Below are 19,869 nucleotides of genomic sequence, written 5' to 3'. Positions count from 1 at the left end.
TGGACAGTCCATTCATGACTGGAAAGTATTAGTGGTATTTGTTTGGAGTTATGATTTCAGTTTGATAAGAACTTAAGAACTACTGTTTTTAGTAGTTCTTTTCTTTCTTTTTTTAAAAGGTTTTATTTATTTATTCCAGAGAGAAAAAGGGGGGAAAAGAGAGAGAGTTCTGTGAGAGTGCTCACACATGTGAGCAGGGAAAAGGGCAGATAGAGAGGAAGAGGAACAAGCACTCCACCCAGAGCCTGAAGCCCAACTAAGGATTTGACCCCATGACTCAGATCATGCCCTGAGCCGAAACCAAGAGCCACCAACTGAGCCACCCAGTGCCCCATTAGAAGTTATTTTCTGTAAAAATCTTCCTAAAGAAGGTGAATCACAATAAACTTATACTTAATTAGAAGAGGTTTGTTTATTTATTTATTTATTTATTTATTTATTTATTTATTTATTTATTAAGTTTTTTTTTTTAATTGTTACATTAAACTGGAGACAATTTATTTTTAAAACTTAGCTGTTTTTGGAAAGAAATTACTCCCATATTTTGTGGTTAATGAGCTTCTTCAAAATTTTCTGTAAATTCAACATCAATGAGACGGCAATCAGTGAAAGAGCGTACTTCAAGTGATACTTCTTTAAATTGTCCTAACATAAGTGTGAAGGGTCCAAAATAATTCTCAGACTCACAAAACACATGATTCCAATTCAACATTATTGGAGTTTTCTCACTTATTGTTGCAACCTGTCTTTTCCACCTACAATAGGTACCTTCAAAATATTTTCTCCTAGACAGTTCCAAGTTACGGGTGACAAAGAAGACAATTTTTATTCATTTGGAATTTATTTCAGGTCCAACAGTGTCTTGTTCATTCTGAAACTTCAAGCTTATTGCCCTGGCTATTTAGTGAATAATTTTCTTTCTAGGTAGTGAAGGCCTGTAAACAGTTCTCTACTCCATCCTGGACACACAGGAAAATAATTCTTGCATTTATATAGAACACATGACTTAGCTTTGTGTTTTCCTCCAACTTAGGATCTCCTAAAGATATACTTTAATAGTGGCCATTTGTCCTGCAATATTCTTCTCTTCTTGTCTCTCTGCCACCACTCTTCACTAACTCCTCTCAGCCATTTTCATTCCATTTACAGATCTTGAAAGGAGAAAGAAGGCATAATAATGTGCAGGGGCCATGCACTGCTCATGTCCAGCTGGAGAGAGAACTTCAATGGAGTCCCTGGAGTATTTTCCCCCCCAGCCTTCATATTCCTCTGGCGTATTTTGGTTTATATATTTTCTCATTTAACTTCCGTTTTGCTAAATTCCAGTTTACTGAAGGAGATGATTAACTCTGGGTGATGATAATTTTGTTTCACTCTCCAGTTATCTTCCCAATGAGACACACACACACACACACACACACACACACACCACTGAATAGCTTTTCATGCCTTGTGGAAAAATAAAAACTATGAGTAGCTTCTGTCATTAGGATAATTGGGATTTGTGTATCTATCTCCCCAATTTCTGCCTAACCTAACCATCTACTTCACTCCAAATTAGGAGTAAAAAAAATAAAGGATTCTCTCTGATTCATTTTTTTTTTCTTTCTTGTCATTTTCACAGAACTTTTTCTGAGGCCTATGTGAGGGGAGAATGGGGAAGATTAAAAGTTAAGAAATTCATCTTTGCCTTTCCTTGCTTGCCAAATCAACTTGGGAAAAGAGGTAATGAGATGCATTTCCCTTTGTTTGCTGCTTGGATTATTTAAATATATTAATATGGATATAGATGTAAATATATAGATAAAGAGATACAGATATACAGATTTAAAATTTCATATTTCACTTTTCCCCATTTTTACCAGTATCGAATACAGTTTATTTTATGTGGCTTACTATGCCAACATAAATCATAATTTGGCAATAAATTTGGGTTTTCAGGACTTTTATTTAATTGGACTAAAATCTTGATTTTGTATTATATGATTATTCTTTTATTTATATGTATCAATGCAGTTTATACATGCCTTTAGGCATATATACCACTCAAACAACATGTCAGTGAAACAATCCTGTTCTTATTGCTACTTTGACAGAGTCCTAGTAAACCCCAAAGCAGGGGGGAGGAGAGTAAAGTCATAATAATGTTGAAGTTTTGAGACAAAACTTTTTCAAATTTGGTCTCTGAACACAGAGACTTGATTAAGTTTGGGTAACAATCACGATAAAACAGTTGGTTATTAGTAGGCAAATAAAGCAAAGATTTTGACTTGATTATCTCTAAAAGTCTTGGGGAATAAACAGTCACTTGATGCTATCTTTAAAAATGGAAAGCTTAAAGGAGCACCTGGGTGGCACAGTTGGTTAAACATCAGACTCTTGGTTTTGGCTCAGGTGGTGATCTCCAAGGGTCCTGAGATTAAGCCCTGGGTTGTGCTCTGTGCTCAGCAGAGTCTGCTTCAGACTTTCCTCCCTCTGCCCCTCTCTCCTTACCCCCCTCGCTCTCTTTCAAATAAATAAAAGATAAATCCTAAAAAAAACCAAAAAGCTTTAATTTTTGTACACATGGGTTTTTTAGAACAATGAAGTCATCTGCAATTCATATCTCCCTTATCAAGAGTTCCCTGAAGTGAAAGTATAATTTCATGTTGATGAAGATTGTATATAATAATAATAAATTCATGTTGGAAGTAACTGAGAGCTCTGTGTAGATGGTTTTGATTAAAATAATGCATCAATTAAAAACATAATATGTAGAATCCTCTCATTTTCAGTAACTAAGTTAATGTATTACCCTAGTACATCCTGTTTATAATTTAATCCTTAATGAAAGCAACTGAATCTATAAAATAAAATATACAACTAAAAGGGAATTTAGTAATCTTCTTTCCAGTGCAGAAATATGCTCTGCCAAATCCATGATATGCAACTATCCAGTGCTGACAAAATAAAACAATCGTGCCAACAAAGCTCCCTTAATATCAGTATAGAAGGAAGTTGGAAAACAATTTAACATTAAAATAAACATTATCAGATGTGCATATGCATGTTAAATTAATATGAAAGTGACTACAAGTCTGTATAGAATTTTACACAAATTTAAACAGTAAAATGGAAGAAAGAAAAATTAAAGTCTTCTTTCTCCTTGAGAAACGAATAGATGCACCTAGTGATTGTCTCCTGTATACATTATTAGAAGGTTAATTTCAGAGTAAGGTATATGTGGTCCCAAGGGTCAGAGAGAGCCTGCAACCTTGCATTGTAAAATCAAACTTTGGTCTTCTTATCCAGCCTATTTCACCTCCAGGGAGATCCTACAGAGGAATGAACAGGGAGGCAGATGCTGCCTCAGCCTTGAAAGAAAATGTTGCCACTTTACCCCTATATGATCCCTTTTCCAATACTTCCTTTTCTTCATGTATTCAGGTTTGACATTCTGTTATTTGCTATAAGATTCTGTATACATATCTACTCATAGTTTTTTTTTTTATCTACTCATAGTTTTTAATCTTGTGTTGTGATTTATTCATTTTCGTCTGCCTCCTTTAACTAGACTCTGGGTTCATAAGAGAAGAACTATGTTTTCTTCTTGGTTTACTACCCTATCTCTAGTATGCCACATAGTCAGTACTTGAAAGAAAATGGAGTTATTTATTTGATAGAAGTATAATCTCATCAATATTTCCATTAAAATGCAATATCTAGAACAGAAAGTGGTGCTCTGGTGTAAAGTATGGACTATACTTCTTGAACTTCACACACTTTGCTAAAATTCCCAAGCCTTGGGAAACATTGATTTTTCTACTGCTAGGAGCATCATGAATGATTATGCTCTTGCAGCCGATCGTGCTTACCCCGATCTTTTTAACTTCTATTTGCTTGCATTAGCATGGACTAATACATTTTTCATTAGAAACTGCATCTAATGCTCATTTCATACTTATTTTTGCTCTATTAATGGTTTTTATGTTTCAAGACCCAAGCAATCTAAGGACTGGGTAATTCTATAAATGGAGGATTATCAGTGTGATGCACAAATCATTTTTGATCCAATGTTATAAATGTTTAATTTCTATGATTTCTGATGTGACCTCTCTACTAACACAGCTTAATTGCACTTCTAAGGGCAGCAACATATATCAGCTGAAATAGAGGTACTGCCTTCTAAATTAGAATCTGCCTCCACATAATAAGAAAGATTTAGAAGCTGCAAATGTCTTCAAACTGTTTTTAGTTTGGAACTATGGAGACTTTTTACTTAAGTTTTGATTGAAATTAGTATTTATAGGATGATGTGGACAGATATTCTGCTGGGTTTGTATAACAGAAAAAGACTAAACTGTATGGAGATGTGGCTCAACTGGAGCAACTGAACAGTGTGAGAACAATTGGAGAGAAAATGGGACATAGAGCCAGAACTTAAAATATTTCGATGCTTTAGAGAAAATACATATTTGAGAAAATTTTCACTTAAAATCAAGTTATAGAGGCACCTCGGTGGTTCAATTGGTTAAGCAGCCGACTCTTGGTTTTGGCTCTGGTCATAATATCATGGGTTGTGAGACTGAGCCTGTGTTGAATTCCTATCTCAGGGCTTGGAGAGATTGCTTGGACATTTTCTCACTATACACCTTCCCTCACTCGTGTGCACTCTTTATCTCTAAAATAGATAAATAAATCTTAAAAAAAAAAAACAGAAAAAAACATAATGCCATTCCACTATCTTATATTCACATGTAAATATTGAAATGCCACGGGAGTATGAACTATTAATGAGAGCTAAAATATTTTCTAACATCCTCAACTAAAATTTCAATAAATATATAGAAGGTAATTGCTGAAAAGTGGAATATTATTTAAAGCAACATTATACAAAATACCAAATTAGAGAAGTTCAGACTCTATGTAAACAGATGCTAATGAATGGAAAAATATATTAGAATTAAAATCTTATCCCGATTTTTCTAGGGACTATCAATAATTATTGCAATGTAAAATATGTAAGCTAGGTTAATTTTTATTAAAACATGTTCTAAAATAGAGTAAAGGTTTAATATGTTTTTAGAATGAGATTTTAGAGGGAATGTTTGATCTCTTTGTGTTATTAAAATTTCAGCAGTGCCTTTTACAGAGTGTAGATTACCATTAATCTATCTGACTAATTTTCAATTTTGAAATTTTTATCTTTAGCTGTTTAAAGAATATAAGATTAGAAGTGGCATTTAAGGAGAGATTTGGCAAGTAAAATGTCAAGAGCTAGGAATGCCTATGAGGAGTAGTTTTAGCAAAGTCAAAATGTCCCTCAGATTTGGCTGTTATGAGTTTAGAGTAAATTAAGACAGCCACATTGACATGTACGTAAGTAGCTAGAAAAATGGAATTAGACCTTTAGTGAATTATATGGTGAAAATATCCAAAACAATGAAATTGAGTCCTCTTTATTCAATTTGTTGACTAACCCTGAGTCAAACAAAATTGACAGGGTGTGAGAACTAGATGTTTCTGTGACTAGTTTAAAATAAAATTATGGTGGCCTCGTAATGCCAATTTGTATTAGAGCCTCATCTAATCATCTCCAGGTAGACAGAAAAAGATGGATTTCAAAGAAACTTTTGAGTCGGTATTAGATTTTATTTTATTTTTTGCCAATATTAACATCTCTTTCAGTCTCTTATACTTCTTTGATAAACCAGGCACATATACATAATCATAATTTTCTTCTACACTTTACAAAGCACTGGCTTATCATGGATGATGATTTATGCTTGAAAAAGCATCAAGCACAATGCCCAATGCTGTAGAACTTTATTAAAAGCCTATCTATCAGTTTAGAAAATTCAAAAATGTAAAATCAACTAAAGATTACATTATAATTCATGTGACTTAATGTTATTTCATGGATAAACACAAGATTTTTTTTTAAAGATTTTTATTTTTACTCATGAGAGACGGAGAGAGAGAGGCAGAGACATAGGCAGAGACATAGGCAGAGCAAGAAGCAGGCTCCCCATGAGGAGTCCGATGGGGGACTGAATCCCAGGACTGGGGATCATGACCTGAGCTGAAGGCAGCCACTCAACCACTGAGCCACGCAGGAGCCCACATAAGAGTTTTTGATTCAGACTTTGTTTCAATGCTTGCTGTGTCATTTGCTAGTGTCCACTTACTAGATATGTATCTTGAACCATTATTAAAACTTTCATCCAATTTTCACATGTATTAAATAGTAATAACTAATGTTATTAGGTAGATAGCAAGAGTTATGATTTTTAATAAGATATCAATACTTTACATTTTTAAGTATCATTTAAATATTAACTCTTGCCAATGACATTTTAAAATGAATTGTATAAAGAATGAAGCCCAACTTGTTACGTAAACATATAAATGTGAAAGAAGTTAAATATTCATAAAGTAAACCTTTGTTCTGTTTCTTCAAAAGACATCAAGATGCATGTCATCTGTCATTAAACATCAGTCAGAAATGGGTGAAAAAGAAGCACTTAGATATATTGAAACCTTTTTTTTTTAAACAGATGGACAGGCAGGGTCAAAACAAGATTGGAAAATCTACTCACGAAGAACATCCTAAGGTGAACAAAATTTCCATCTTTCAGTAGACTGAGTAGAACATGAGAAAACTATAGAAGAACTGGCTTTGTAAATAACACAAATAATTAAAATCATAAAATGGACTAAAATCAATACAAATAGAGAAGACAATAATTTGACTAATAAATTTCAGAGAATACTTTCCCACAAAGGAAATTCCAGGCCCAAATGGCTTCATAAGGGAACTCATTTAAGCATTTAAGAAAAAATACAATACTCATATTACATAAAACACTTCAAAGAATAGGAGAAGGAGCATTTCCCTGGCAATTTTATTAAACCTGTATAACCCTCATATTGATACCCTCATATCAAAACATCAGTTACAAGAAAATAAAATAATAGGCAAATATTTTTAAATAAAAAAATCTGGAGAAGAAATACATGTTATTTCAGAAATGTAAGATTGGATTAATTTTTAAAAATTAATCATCATAATTTACCACAGATAATATAAGGTTTTTCACTTTATTTTGTTTTGAAATGTTGTTTCAACTCAGTTTTGAAGCTTTGTACAATCTAGTTACTTTCTCTTCTTAAGCAACTGATTAAGTAAGTTCACACCATTTCCCTTATCAAGATCTCACAAGTCTGTCATACACCCTCCCCAGTAACCTGTGGGGCCAAGTATCAGACAACTAGGGACAGTCCTCTGCTCTGGAACATGCAAATTAGTCAACTGACAGGGAACCTGCAAAACCTAGCTCACCCACCTCACCTGCCATATATGTAAACTGTCCCCTACAGTTCCAGCTCACTGTGACCTGTTCCCAGGTCCTTACAGCTCCCTGTGTGATCCTACCTGGTGGCTTTCTCCCATTTGGAGCTGTGAAAAAAAACAGTGCTTCCTTCTATCTACACAAATGTTAATGTATTCTTTCATGCTCTCAAAAAATCTTTACATTTTATAAAGCACCACCTTAACAATGTTTGGAATTTTTAAATGTGGACATATATGTCACCTTTTAAAAAATATTATTTATTTATTCATGAAAGACACACAGAGAGAAAAGCAGAGACGTAGGCAGAAGGAGAAGCAGGCTTCAGGCAGGGAGCCTGATGTGGGACTCCATCCCAAGACCGCGGATCACGCCCTGAGCCAGGGGCAAGTGCTCATCCGCTGAGCCACCCAGACGTCCCTGTGTCACGTTTAAAAAAATTTCTTGGCAGTTTATTACTTTACATTTGTATGTATTACACCAAATTAGTATTACTTTTAGATTCAAATTTTGATGGTCTATTGCTAACATATAAAATTAATATTAATTTTTATGTTTTTATATTTTTACCTTGTATGTAGCAATATACCTGGTTCATTTATTAATTTTATTCATCTCTTCATGGGTTCATGGTTTCAATTATATATATAATATAAAATTTTATATGTATATAAGATTATGAAATTTACAAATCATGATAGCTTTACTTCTTTTTCTCCAAATACCATACTCTTCTTTTTCCTTTTATTATGGTACTTCCTAGGATTCTCAGTTCAATGTTTACTAGGAAGTCTCATAGTACACATCTTTGATTTGATTCTAAACTTATGACAGAGACTTAATTTAACATTTAAATAATATATTCATTGAAGGTCTGTATAGATATTCTATCTGTGTATAAATGAGATCTCTTCTACTTACAATCACTGAAAGTGTTTATCATAAATGGATGTTGGATATTTTCCCAAATAGTCTTTTGCCGTGAATACAATGATCATATGTTTTATTCCTCCTTATTTTGTTATGTGGATAATTTACATGGAATTATAAAGGAATTGGAATACTAAAATACTGTATTACTAAAGAGGGAAAAATAGTTAAAAGAAAAAGGACCTGGGACACCTGGGTGGCTCAGCGGCTGAGCATCTGCTTTCGGCCCAGGGCGGGATCCCGGAGTCCTGGGATCGGGTCCCACATCGGGCTCCCTGCATGGAGCCCGCTTCACCCTCTGCCTGTGTCTCTGCCTCTCTCTGTGTGTCTCTCATGAATAAATAAATAAAATCTTAAAAAAAAATCTTTAAAAAAAAAAAAAGAAAAAGAAAAAGGACCAAAAATCATAAAGAGAAAACACCTGCTGTCCATAAGAAAATATATGAAAAGAATGTTATTAAAATTATAAAATTCTTGGGCAGCCCTGGTGGCTCAGCGGTTTAGCACCACCTTCGGTCTGGGGCATGATCCTGGAGACCTGGGATCGAGTCCGACGTCAGGCTCCCTGCATGGAGCCTGCTTCTCTCTCTGCCTCTCTCTTTCTCTGTGTGTCTCTCATGAATAAATAAATAAAATCTTAAAAAAAAAAATATAAAATTCTGATCATCAGAAAACATCAAAATTTTCAGTCAGTAATTCACAAAATGGTAAAATATATTTACAGTACTGCATTGGAAAAATTGCTCATCTTCGAATATAGTACAAAAATTCTCAATAAGAGAAGAAAAGTATCCCAGTAGAAATGTCTGCAAAGGTTTGAATTGACATAATACAAAAGAAGGTATTTACATAGTCATTAGATATAAATGATAAGGTGATCATTTTTTTTAAATTAGGGAAATGAACATTATGGCCAGTATGAAATATCACTACTGTACTGATTGGTTCCTCTGGTACACAGATGTCAGGAGGAGGGTTGATATAGATGAGATGCACGGGGGATAGCACCTGTAAAAGATCAAGGGTAGAGGAAGCAAGTAAAATACTTAAGGTTGCAGTACAGGCTTGTGAAGGAAGAGGGAGGAACATGGAGTACTGGGAAGGAAGAACCTCAGCCTTCAGAGGCGGCCTGAGAATGTTTTAGCCAGCCTAAAGAGGAGAGTCAGTACAAATGTTGCCCACAGAGAAATTCTGCACTTTTGAGAAGTTGCAAGGCCTTCTAGCAATGCTGTACTCAGTCACTGGCTTGACAGTGCCAGAAAAGCACAGGGTCTCAGCTCAAAATCCAAGGCAGATAATATGAATAACTGCTGGTGACTATCAGCCAACTACATTCTTTGTGTTAGGTTCTCTTTTGAAGGTTATCTGAGAGACAGAATTCCAAGTCTTCTATAACCACAAACCCATGACAATGGCTAAATCTAAAATAATTTACAAAAATAATTCTTGAACTCTCACATATTGCTTGGTGGCAGTATAAATTGGCATAACTATTTGAAAACCTGTTCATATGCCTACACTTTATCCCTGAATATATGTTCCTAGGCATAAAGTCCCAAAATAATTGAAAGCATTTGTCACCAAAGAGATTTGCACAAAATATTTATAGCAGCTTCTTTCATTAAATGCCAAACATGACAAACAATCCAAATTTCTGTTAGTGATAGATAAATTTTGGCATATTCATTCATATAATGGAATACTGTGCAGCCAGAATAAATAAAATACTTAGATTTTACACAATAATATGCAGGAATCTTAACAGTCAGTAGGTTGAGTCAATATACCAGTTGCCAAATGCTACATAATACATGATTCTATTTAAATGGATTGCAAGAACAGGCAAGTAGTCCAGCTTTTAGAGCTAGTAACCCAGTTACTTTGTTGCTATGCTATATATACGTCCCCCCCAAGCCCCACAAAATACTACAGGTTTTGCAGTAATAGCACCCTTTGCCTATGAACATTTCCTGAACACATCAATCCTCTATTTCAGGTGTACATTGAACTCTGTCTAGAAAAAAAATTCCCAGCTACATCATTCCTCCACTTTTTGAATGGTTAAATTGTTTTAATTCTGAAAAGTTTGATTTTAAAGTTGCCTCATTTGGCAAAATTTATAAACCCTGGAAATAATAATATGCTCCCACTATGTGCCCTCATGGAAAAGATTGTGAGGTTCTGTTATAAGCACTTCACATATATCATCTCAGTTATCATACAAACACAACTATCAGATAGTTAATATTTCCATTGCCATTTTGCATTAGTAAAATTAAAACATAGAAAAATAAGTAACTTACAATGCAGCATACATTTACTTATTTTTTAAGTAGGCCGCATGCCTTAAGGTGGGGTTTGAACTCACGATCCTCAGTTTAAGGGTCGCATGCCCTTACTGACTGAGCCAGCCAGTTGTCTCGCATACATTTTATAAAAATGGTGAATCCTTTGTTTATTGTTTCCTTTAACATTTCCCAACAATTCTCTAATTCTAACTCACATTTCTCTTTCCCTCTAACTTTTCAATTGTACTCTAGGATGTTGAGTACCACAGACTTTAATAATGTTTCGTTATACTGATACTGCCTATCCTTAAGTGCCTCATATATATCAGGTCTGCATTAGCTATTTAAATTTCACTGAATGTATTCAGTGAATAAAAGTCATTTCTTTATCCTAATGGATAATAATATGCAAAATTGTTTACCTACCTATAAGAATTCACACTAAATGCATGAATACTTGGTTTTATATGTCTTTCTTATGACCTTACTTGATGTTAATCAATTTAGTTTCTATAGAATTTTCTTTAGTAATAGATTACCAATATATTTCTGTCAGAAAGACTTGGTAAAAGAGGAGAGCACTTATGAAGCAATACCCAGGGACCAAAGATACAATGGTTAATGTGAAAGATCATTATAATTACATTCTATTATAGCATTGATTAGAGTGCTTCTGTGAATTAAATGTATCATCATTCATTGGGACTTACCATTATGGAAATAGATGACTCTCTAGCATGATGTCTTATTGTACTGATTTTTAAACAAAAGGTCAAATTTACTGGTAGCTAAAATTACATATATCTAAAGGGATTTTATATACATATCAACTTACACATTTATTCAATTATTTGCTTTGCATATCCATTTAAATACTGGATTCAAAATATTAGTTAAGACCTAATATATCATATGATAACTAACTTATATTTTTTAAATGCTTTACTTTCCCTTATAGTATAGTATAGATATAGTATTGTATAATTTACTCAGGAACGTTCCTTTAGAGAGTTAATGTTATAATTCCAAATCAAGGTAAGCTCAAGGTCGTCCTGTTTATAGGTAACTCAACATTTGCCTGTATTTTGTTTACAAGTACTAGGATCATTTTCTTCCCAAGCTTTTTCTTTCTTCCATGAGAGGCTCACCTGCAATCCACATGAGAGGATAGAATGATTTTTATTCTGATGTTTGGTGAAAATTTTTAAGATAAATTTAAATTTGTAATTTTATAAAAAAAATCATCAATATGAAAATGCTAAAGATAGCAGATGTAAAAATCTCCTATTAAGCATTAAATTGACATCTCTGGGTGTGCATGAATGTATGTTTCATTAATAAATGACATGTTAAGCACTAGAGAAAACAACAACATCCTTAATTAAATGACTTTGCAGATGGATGCTGATAGCCCAAGCCATTGAAACATAAATATTACTTCACATCTTCTAAGCATTCTACAAACTGACATGCAGTGCTGAAGCAATGTTAATTTTGTCAGATTTATCCTATATATTTGCAATTTTATCATGCTGTTGTGAATAACAAAACCCATCTTCGTGAAGAGTATCAGTTTAACACTTGAATAATCTATGCCTTTCTCTGGTTATTGTCTTTAAGTACTATGTCAGCATGTTGGGGAAATTATTTCTCCGATAGAAGTTAATTCCAAGTTTATTTGTTTCAATGAATATAAGTTATTTTTCCTTGGGAGGATTGAATGCACTTAATCATCAGTATATCTGATTCTCCTTTTATGTGAGAAGTGAGGATATCATTGAATTAAAAAAATGTTAGGCACTGCAATTAATAAAATTAATTTTTAGCAGCAATAAAGAGGAACAGCCATGAAAACTAAGTTTATATTGTAAAATCCTATTACTATAGTTTTGGGACTAATATTTAACTTAATCTTACTTTCTTTTTGAAAAGTAACTAACAGGTTGCTGACACCAAATTGTGCATATAGAGTTGGTTCATTTTGAATATATCAAAAATGAATTAAGATTGTTATGCTACTGCCTTATTCTTTTTTTTTTTTTTTTTTGCCTTATTCTTTTTATTACAACAGGTATATCCACCACATTTAATCAAATCAAATGATCAAATCAATATTATTGCCTTGCAACATATGCATCAGCTTGATTCTATATAATAGAACTGCATTGATACTCATTAAGAACTTATGTGTAATTATTTATAAAACATATAAAGATACATAAAAATAACTCGTGTTTTGTGTTTATTATTCAAATCCTATGTTGGTATAATTTTTAGTAATGAAAATTAATTAGGTGTCTTTGATGTAAATATGTTCCAGGCTAAGTTATTAAATTTTAGTTGATCACTCTGAACACAAGCTCTTAGAATGTCTTTTGAACAAAAAACAATATATGAGATGGTTTCATTCTCAATTACAAAATAAAGATATAGGCATCTTGTGTCAGGTAACTTTCTAAGAAGAATAAAGACATCTTAAAGAGCCTGCACTTTTCTAACTAGAGCTTACTTATTCATAGTCAAAGGAAGAACTGGGAGATGTTGGGCTCTCTTGAATAAGAAAGATACCTCAAAAGTAAATTAATGCATGGTTTCTAATAAAGATTGACAAAGAAATTGACTAATATCTTTTATTCCCTAACAAAGTAGTTTGAACATGGCAAATATTTGGGTACATCCTTGATATAAAAAATCAAGTTCAGCAGCAAAAATTCTCCAAGTAGCATACATTGAATGCCTTAGACTAATAATCTCTTAAATATAGTAGGGAGCATGGCCTGATTGGTTCTTGGTAATGGAACTGCTCAGAACCCAGCCTTCACAATCACATTTACTTTTTGTTGGTTTGTTGTTTGTTTTTAAACAAGAGATACTTAAGTCTTCTGAAGTTTAATTTATTAATATAAGTGCAATTTAGGACAATATGTTGAATTAACCAACATTTCCAGGTTCATTCTAGAAACAAACCAGAGAAAGGAGGAAGAAGAAAAAGAAGTAGAGTATTTTCTAAGAAACAACAATAACAGCAACAATGATAAATTGATGATAAACCTTTGGGAGATGCAAAGTGGATAATTCTTAATTGGACAAATTGGGGAATGGGGAAGCTCAGCTAAAAACAAGGGTAGCCAGGAGAACCAGAGATGTGGGGGGACATTTACAGAGAAAAAAATATTCTAAAGATAAATTGTTAGAGGGCTCATAATAAAGAACAGCAGTGAAACTGGCCAGTGGCTATGGTTAAAATTTCTGGAGCCAAAAACTCTAATGAAAAAGAAGATAGTTTTATTAACCTGAAAAAAGTTATTTATCAAGGAAATACCACAGTACTGTACAGAATGAAACAATTCTAAAAGTATTGCTCAATGTTTGCAACAAAGTAAGGATGTGAACATCCTAGTACTAGTACTAGTTTCAGAAAAGTATACTGTATACTGAGAAATATAATAATCATACTGATCTTGGCACTAAAATAATAAGACAATGTAAGTAGTATAATGTTTGGAAGTGAAAAGTCAAAAGGTTTGTTATTTGGAGACACTATAATGCTTTAAGTAAAAAAATTCAAGAGAATCAATTGGACTAAATAGTAGACCAATAAGAGAGTTCAGCAGCTTTGATTGATAAGACATCAATATTAAAAAGACAAAAGTGTTTATGCCAAAAATAAGAGGAAATGGCAAAACACACCACTTACCTAGGGAGACATGTTAGCTATCATTTAGCATGGCTCAGGATCAGTTGAATAAATAAAATATAAAGTCAGTTATAAACATACAGACCTGAGGGCTTCATTTGTAATCAATGTCACATTACAAAATCATGTTCATAGAAATTTGAATTCAATAACATGAAGTCACTGCTTTATGACACTTAGACTAGTAAAAAATTAGAATGTGGGATAAAATTAAGAATAGGTAAGAATGTATAGAAATTATTTCAGCAGTAGGGTTAGGTAACATTATTTTTGAAGACTAACACAACCCGAGTTGAGAGTACAACATATGTAACACAATTTAACTTTTGCAAGTTAAAAAACACACACAAAAAAACAAACATAATTTTTAAGAATTGCTTCCAACTAGCTACATATATTTTAATTATATACATGCATGCATATCTTGCATACAGATTTTATATACATAAACACTTTATAAAATGCATGTATATAGATATCTAAGCTTTATTAGAATACAATTATTCATGTACTCTGTGTATACAGTAAAAAATGAAATCGATTACAATCTTTTTCACAGTGACATGTATCACTCCAACTCATGATGGAATAAACAGTTTTCCAAATTAAGCATCCCTTCTGCCCTTAAAATATAGTGACTTAGTATGTATTCATGACCTTCAACATGTAGAAAGAACAGTGTTCCCAAACATTTGCATGTCATTTGAGTCAGAAAAATTAGGATATTTAAATTTTAAAATTATTTATTTCAGGCTCCTATTTCAGACTTACTGAATTTGAATCTCTAAATAGGGCACTGAAAGCAGTATAATCTTAATATATCCTGAGTGACTCTGGTAAGCAACCATTTTTGGACAACAGGTGTTACAAATGCTTACACTAGGGACCCCTGGGTGGCTCAGACGTTGAGTGCCTGCCTTTGGCTCAGGGAGTGACCCTGGAGTTCTGGGATCCAGTACCACATCGGGCTCCCTGCAAGGATCCTGCTTCTCCCTCTGCCTATGTCTCTGTCTTCTCTTTGTGTCTCTCATGAAGAAATAAATAAATAATCTTAAAAAAAAAGCTTACACTAAAAACTTTAAACTATGGCAGTAAAGAAATATTCTTTCCCTTATGAAAATATTACATGTAATTTTTCAGTGTTGTTTTCTTAATTTGTATTATAATTAAATATATTTTGATTTTAAAATAAGAGAAAAATTAAACATTAGTATATTAGCATGCTTTTAATTTCACTCTACCTAAGAATATTTGTTACATTCCAATTTGAATTGTATAGCTAATTTTTATTATCTAAACATGAAATATTCTTTTTTTTTTTTTTTTTGAAGAGACATATATTTAACAGAAAGATACATTGGCAATTTTACTAAGTGAAGTTGAAATAGCCTCAGGGGAAAAAAAAAGATTCCTCATGAAGTCAGGTACTTTTCCTTTTTGTGTCAAATTTTAGGAATGAATAATTGTCAATTATTTACCTGCTAGTCTTCAGATCAACTTCATGTTTGAAACACATACAGGCACACACACATAAATATATTTCTGTTTTAAGAGGAGAAAAGCTCAAGGTCAAGTGATAATTTGGTCCATAGAAAATGTGTATTGTGTATGAAAACCTGATCAAAAGAGGTGGTTTGTGGAAAAATATTGGCCAGAAATGCAAAATCATACAATCAAAAGAATGGAATTTTAAGTCAAAATTTAAAAGCAATGTTGCGTGAATAAGTGCGTTAAATATATATTTTTTAAAATATGCCATTTTATGATTATTTTGATTTTTGGTAATAGGCAAATTTGGAGAGGCATACAACTGTATTGAAAATATAAAGATACATTAGTAAGAGAAGACTAAATATGACTTATATGTGTTTTATAAGTAAATAAATATCATAAGATATAGAGACTTCCAATCAATTCAGAAGTATATTTTCCTTGTCTAAATAAATCAAGGTATTAGTTTAACATCTTAATATTACTAAGCTGGTAAATGAACATATTTCAAGCAGGCCCTTACAAAAGCTTCCTTGGAAAAGAGGAAAAAACTGGAATATGATGTGATCATCCATGTTTTCTTTTTTCTTTTTTTTTAAATGTATTTATTTATTTATTATTATTTTTTTTAATTTTATTTATTATTTATGATAGTCACACACACAGAGAGAGAGAGAGAGAGAGAGGGGCAGAGACACAGGAAGAGGGAGAAGCAGGCTCCATGCACCGGGAGCCCGAAGCGGGATTCGATCCCAGGTCTCCAGGATCGCACCCTGGGCCGAAGGCAGGCGCCAAACCGCTGCGCCACCCAGGGATCCCTAAATTTATTTTTTATTGGTGTTCAATTTACTAACATACAGAATAACACCCAGTGCCCGTCACCCATTCCCTCCCACCCCCCACCCTCCTCCCCTTCTACCACCCCTAGTTCTTTCCCAGAGTTAGCGGTCTTTACGTTCTGTCTCCCTTTCTGATATTTCCCACACATTTCTTCTCCCTTCCCTTATATTCCCTTTCACTATTATTTATATTCCCCAAATGAATGAGAACATATAATGTTTGTCCTTCTCCGACTGACTTACTTCACTCAGCATAATACCCTCCAGTTCCATCCACGTTGAAGCAAATGGTGGGTATTTGTCATTTCTAATAGCTGAGGAATATTCCATTGTATACATAAACCACATCTTCTTTATCCATTCATCTTTCGTTGGACACCGAGGCTCCTTCCACAGTTTGGCTATCTTGGCCATTGCTGCTATAAACATCGGGGTGCAGGTGTCCCGGCGTTTCATTGCATTTGTATCTTTGGGGTAAATCCCCAACAGTGCAATTGCTGGGTCGTAGGGCAGGTCTATTTTTAACTCTTTGAGGAACCTCCACACAGTTTTCCAGAGTGGCTGCACCAGTTCACATTCCCACCAACAGTATAAGAGGGTTCCCTTTTCTCCGCATCCTCTCCAACATTTGTGGTTTCCTGCCTTGTTAATGTTCCCCATTCTCACTGGTGTGAGGTGGTATCTCATTGTGGTTTTGATTTGTATTTCCCTGATGGCAAGTGATGCAGAGCATTTTCTCATGTGCATGTTGGCCATGTCTATGTCTTCCTCTGTGAGATTTCTCTTCATGTCTTTTGCCCATTTCATGATGGGATTGTTTGTTTCTTTGGTGTTGAGTTTAATAAGTTCTTTATAGATCTTGGAAACTAGCCCTTTATCTAATACGTCATTTGCAAATATCTTCCCCCATTCTGTAGGTTGTCTTTTAGTTTTGTTGACTGTATCCTTTGCTGTGCAAAAGCTTCTTATCTTGATGAAGTCCCAATAGTTCATTTTTGCTTTTGTTTCTTTTGCCTTCGTGGATGTATCTTGCAAGAAGTTACTGTGGCCGAGTTCAAAAAGGGTGTTGCCTGTGTTCTTCTCTAGGATTTTGATGGAATCTTGTCTCACATTTAGATCTTTCATCCATTTTGAGTTTATCTTTGTGTATGGTGCAAGAGAGTGGTCTAGTTTCATTCTTCTGCATGTGGATGTCCAATTTTCCCAGCACCATTTATTGAAGAGACTGTCTTTCTTCCAATGGATAGTCTTTCCTCCTTTATCGAATATTAGTTGACCATAAAGTTCAGGGTCCACTTCTGGGTTCTCTATTCAGTTCCACTGATCTATGTGTCTGTTTTTGTGCCAGTACCACACTGTCTTGATGACCACAGCTTTGTAGTACAACCTGAAATCTGGCATTGTGATGCCCCCAGATAACGTTTTCTTTTTTAAAATTCCCCTGGCTATTCGGGGTCTTTTCTGATTCCACACAAATCTTAAAATAATTTGTTCTAACTCTCTGAAGAAAGTCCATGGTATTTTGATAGGGATTGCATTAAACGTGTATATTGCCCTGGGTAACATTGACATTTTCACAATATTAATTCTGCCAATCCATGAGCATGGAATATTTTTCCATCTCTTTGTGTCTTCCTCAATTTCTTTCAGAAGTGTTCTATAGTTTTTAGGGTATAGATCCTTTACCTCTTTGGTTAGGTTTATTCCTAGGTATCTTATGCTTTTGGGTGCAATTGTAAATGGGATTGACTCCTTAATTTCTCTTTCTTCAGTCTCATTGTTAGTGTATAGAAATGCCACTGTCTTCTGGGCATTGATTTTGTATCCTGCCATGCTACCGAATTGCTGTATGAGTTCTAGCAATCTTGGGGTGGAGACTTTTGGGTTTTCTATGTAGAGTATCATGTCATCGGCGAAGAGGGAGAGTTTGACTTCTTCTTTGCCAATTTGAATGCCTTTAATGTCTTTTTGTTGTCTGATTGCTGAGGCTAGGACTTCCAGTACTATGTTGAATAGCAGTGGTGAGAGTGGACATCCCTGTCTTGTTCCTGATCTGAGGGGAAAGGCTCCCAGTGCTTCCCCATTGAGAATGATATTTGCTGTGGGCTTTTCATAGATGGCTTTTAAGAAGTTGAGGAATGTTCCCTCTATCCCTACACTCTGAAGAGTTTTGATCAGAAATGGATGCTGTATTTTGTCAAATGCTTTCTCTGCATCTAATGAGAGGATCATATGGTTCTTGGTTTTTCTCTTGCTGATATGATGAATCACATTGATTGTTTTACGGGTGTTGAACCAGCCTTGTGTCCCAGGGATAAATCCTACTTGGTCATGGTGAATAATTTTCTTAATGTACTGTTGGATCCTATTGGCCAGTATCTTGTTGAGAATTTTTGCATCCATGTTCATCAGGGATATTGGTCTGTAATTCTCCTTTTTGGTGGGGTCTTTGTCTGGTTTTGGAATTAAGGTGATGCTGGCCTCATAGAACGAATTTGGAAGTACTCCATCTCTTTCTATCTTTCCAAACAGCTTTAGGAGAATAGGTATGGTTTCTTCTTTAAACGTTTGATAAAATTCCCCTGGGAAGCCATCTGGCCCTGGACTCTTGTTTTCTACTAATATTTACTGAATATTTATTAGGTTCCAATCACCATATGAGCTTTAGGGACTACAAAGAGGATTAGATAGGAAGTATGCCATCCATAACTCCACAGACTCATGTGCAAGACCTACTAATAAAAAATATATATATAAACACCTGGGTGCTCAGTTGGTTAAGCAGCTGACTCTTGATTTCACACAGGTCATGATCTCAGAGTCCTCTGATGGAGCCTTGAATTGGACTCTGCAGGCAGCAGGAGTCTGCTTGAGGATTCTCTATTTCCCTCTCCCTCTACCTTTTCTCCAGCTCATGTTCTCTCTCTTTCAAATAACTAACAAAATAAATCTTTTAAAAATATATGATGATGACAATTAATTAATACTTGTAATGAAAACAAGTAATTTCACATTATATAGTGTGTGATTACAGAGACATAAACACAATGGGAAATATATATTTATTTATAATATAAATATACCTTCAAACTAGAGCTACATTCATATCAAGAGTGAGTATTTATATTCTTTTGCAGGAAGATAAAAGTGAAAAGATTTGGTGATAAGCAAACAGGCAAATACAAAGAAAGAAGAAGCATTTCATAAGGGGTATAGTTTTCATAGAGAAACTAGTACAAACAGTCAGAGATTATCACATTTTTTTATAAAAAGTACCTTTTATAAAAATTTTT

At 34.0% G+C, this 19,869-nt stretch overlaps 1 long non-coding RNA gene across 2 annotated transcripts in view; it reads left to right on the top strand.

Moving 5' to 3' along the window:
• Positions 1–19,869, top strand: part of LOC144287538 (uncharacterized) — a 140,672-nt gene that overhangs the window by 54,157 nt on the left and 66,646 nt on the right. For both annotated transcript variants that reach the window (XR_013355322.1, XR_013355321.1), the window contains one exon: positions 1,625–1,725. This is a non-coding gene — a long non-coding RNA (uncharacterized LOC144287538). The remainder of the gene's footprint in view (positions 1–1,624; positions 1,726–19,869) is intronic.

This window comes from Canis aureus, chromosome 17, assembly GCF_053574225.1.
Source record: "Canis aureus isolate CA01 chromosome 17, VMU_Caureus_v.1.0, whole genome shotgun sequence".
NCBI lineage: Eukaryota > Metazoa > Chordata > Mammalia > Carnivora > Canidae > Canis > Canis aureus.
The sequence above is the reverse complement of the archived record's forward strand: the minus strand, read 5'-3'. Positions and strand labels throughout refer to the sequence as shown.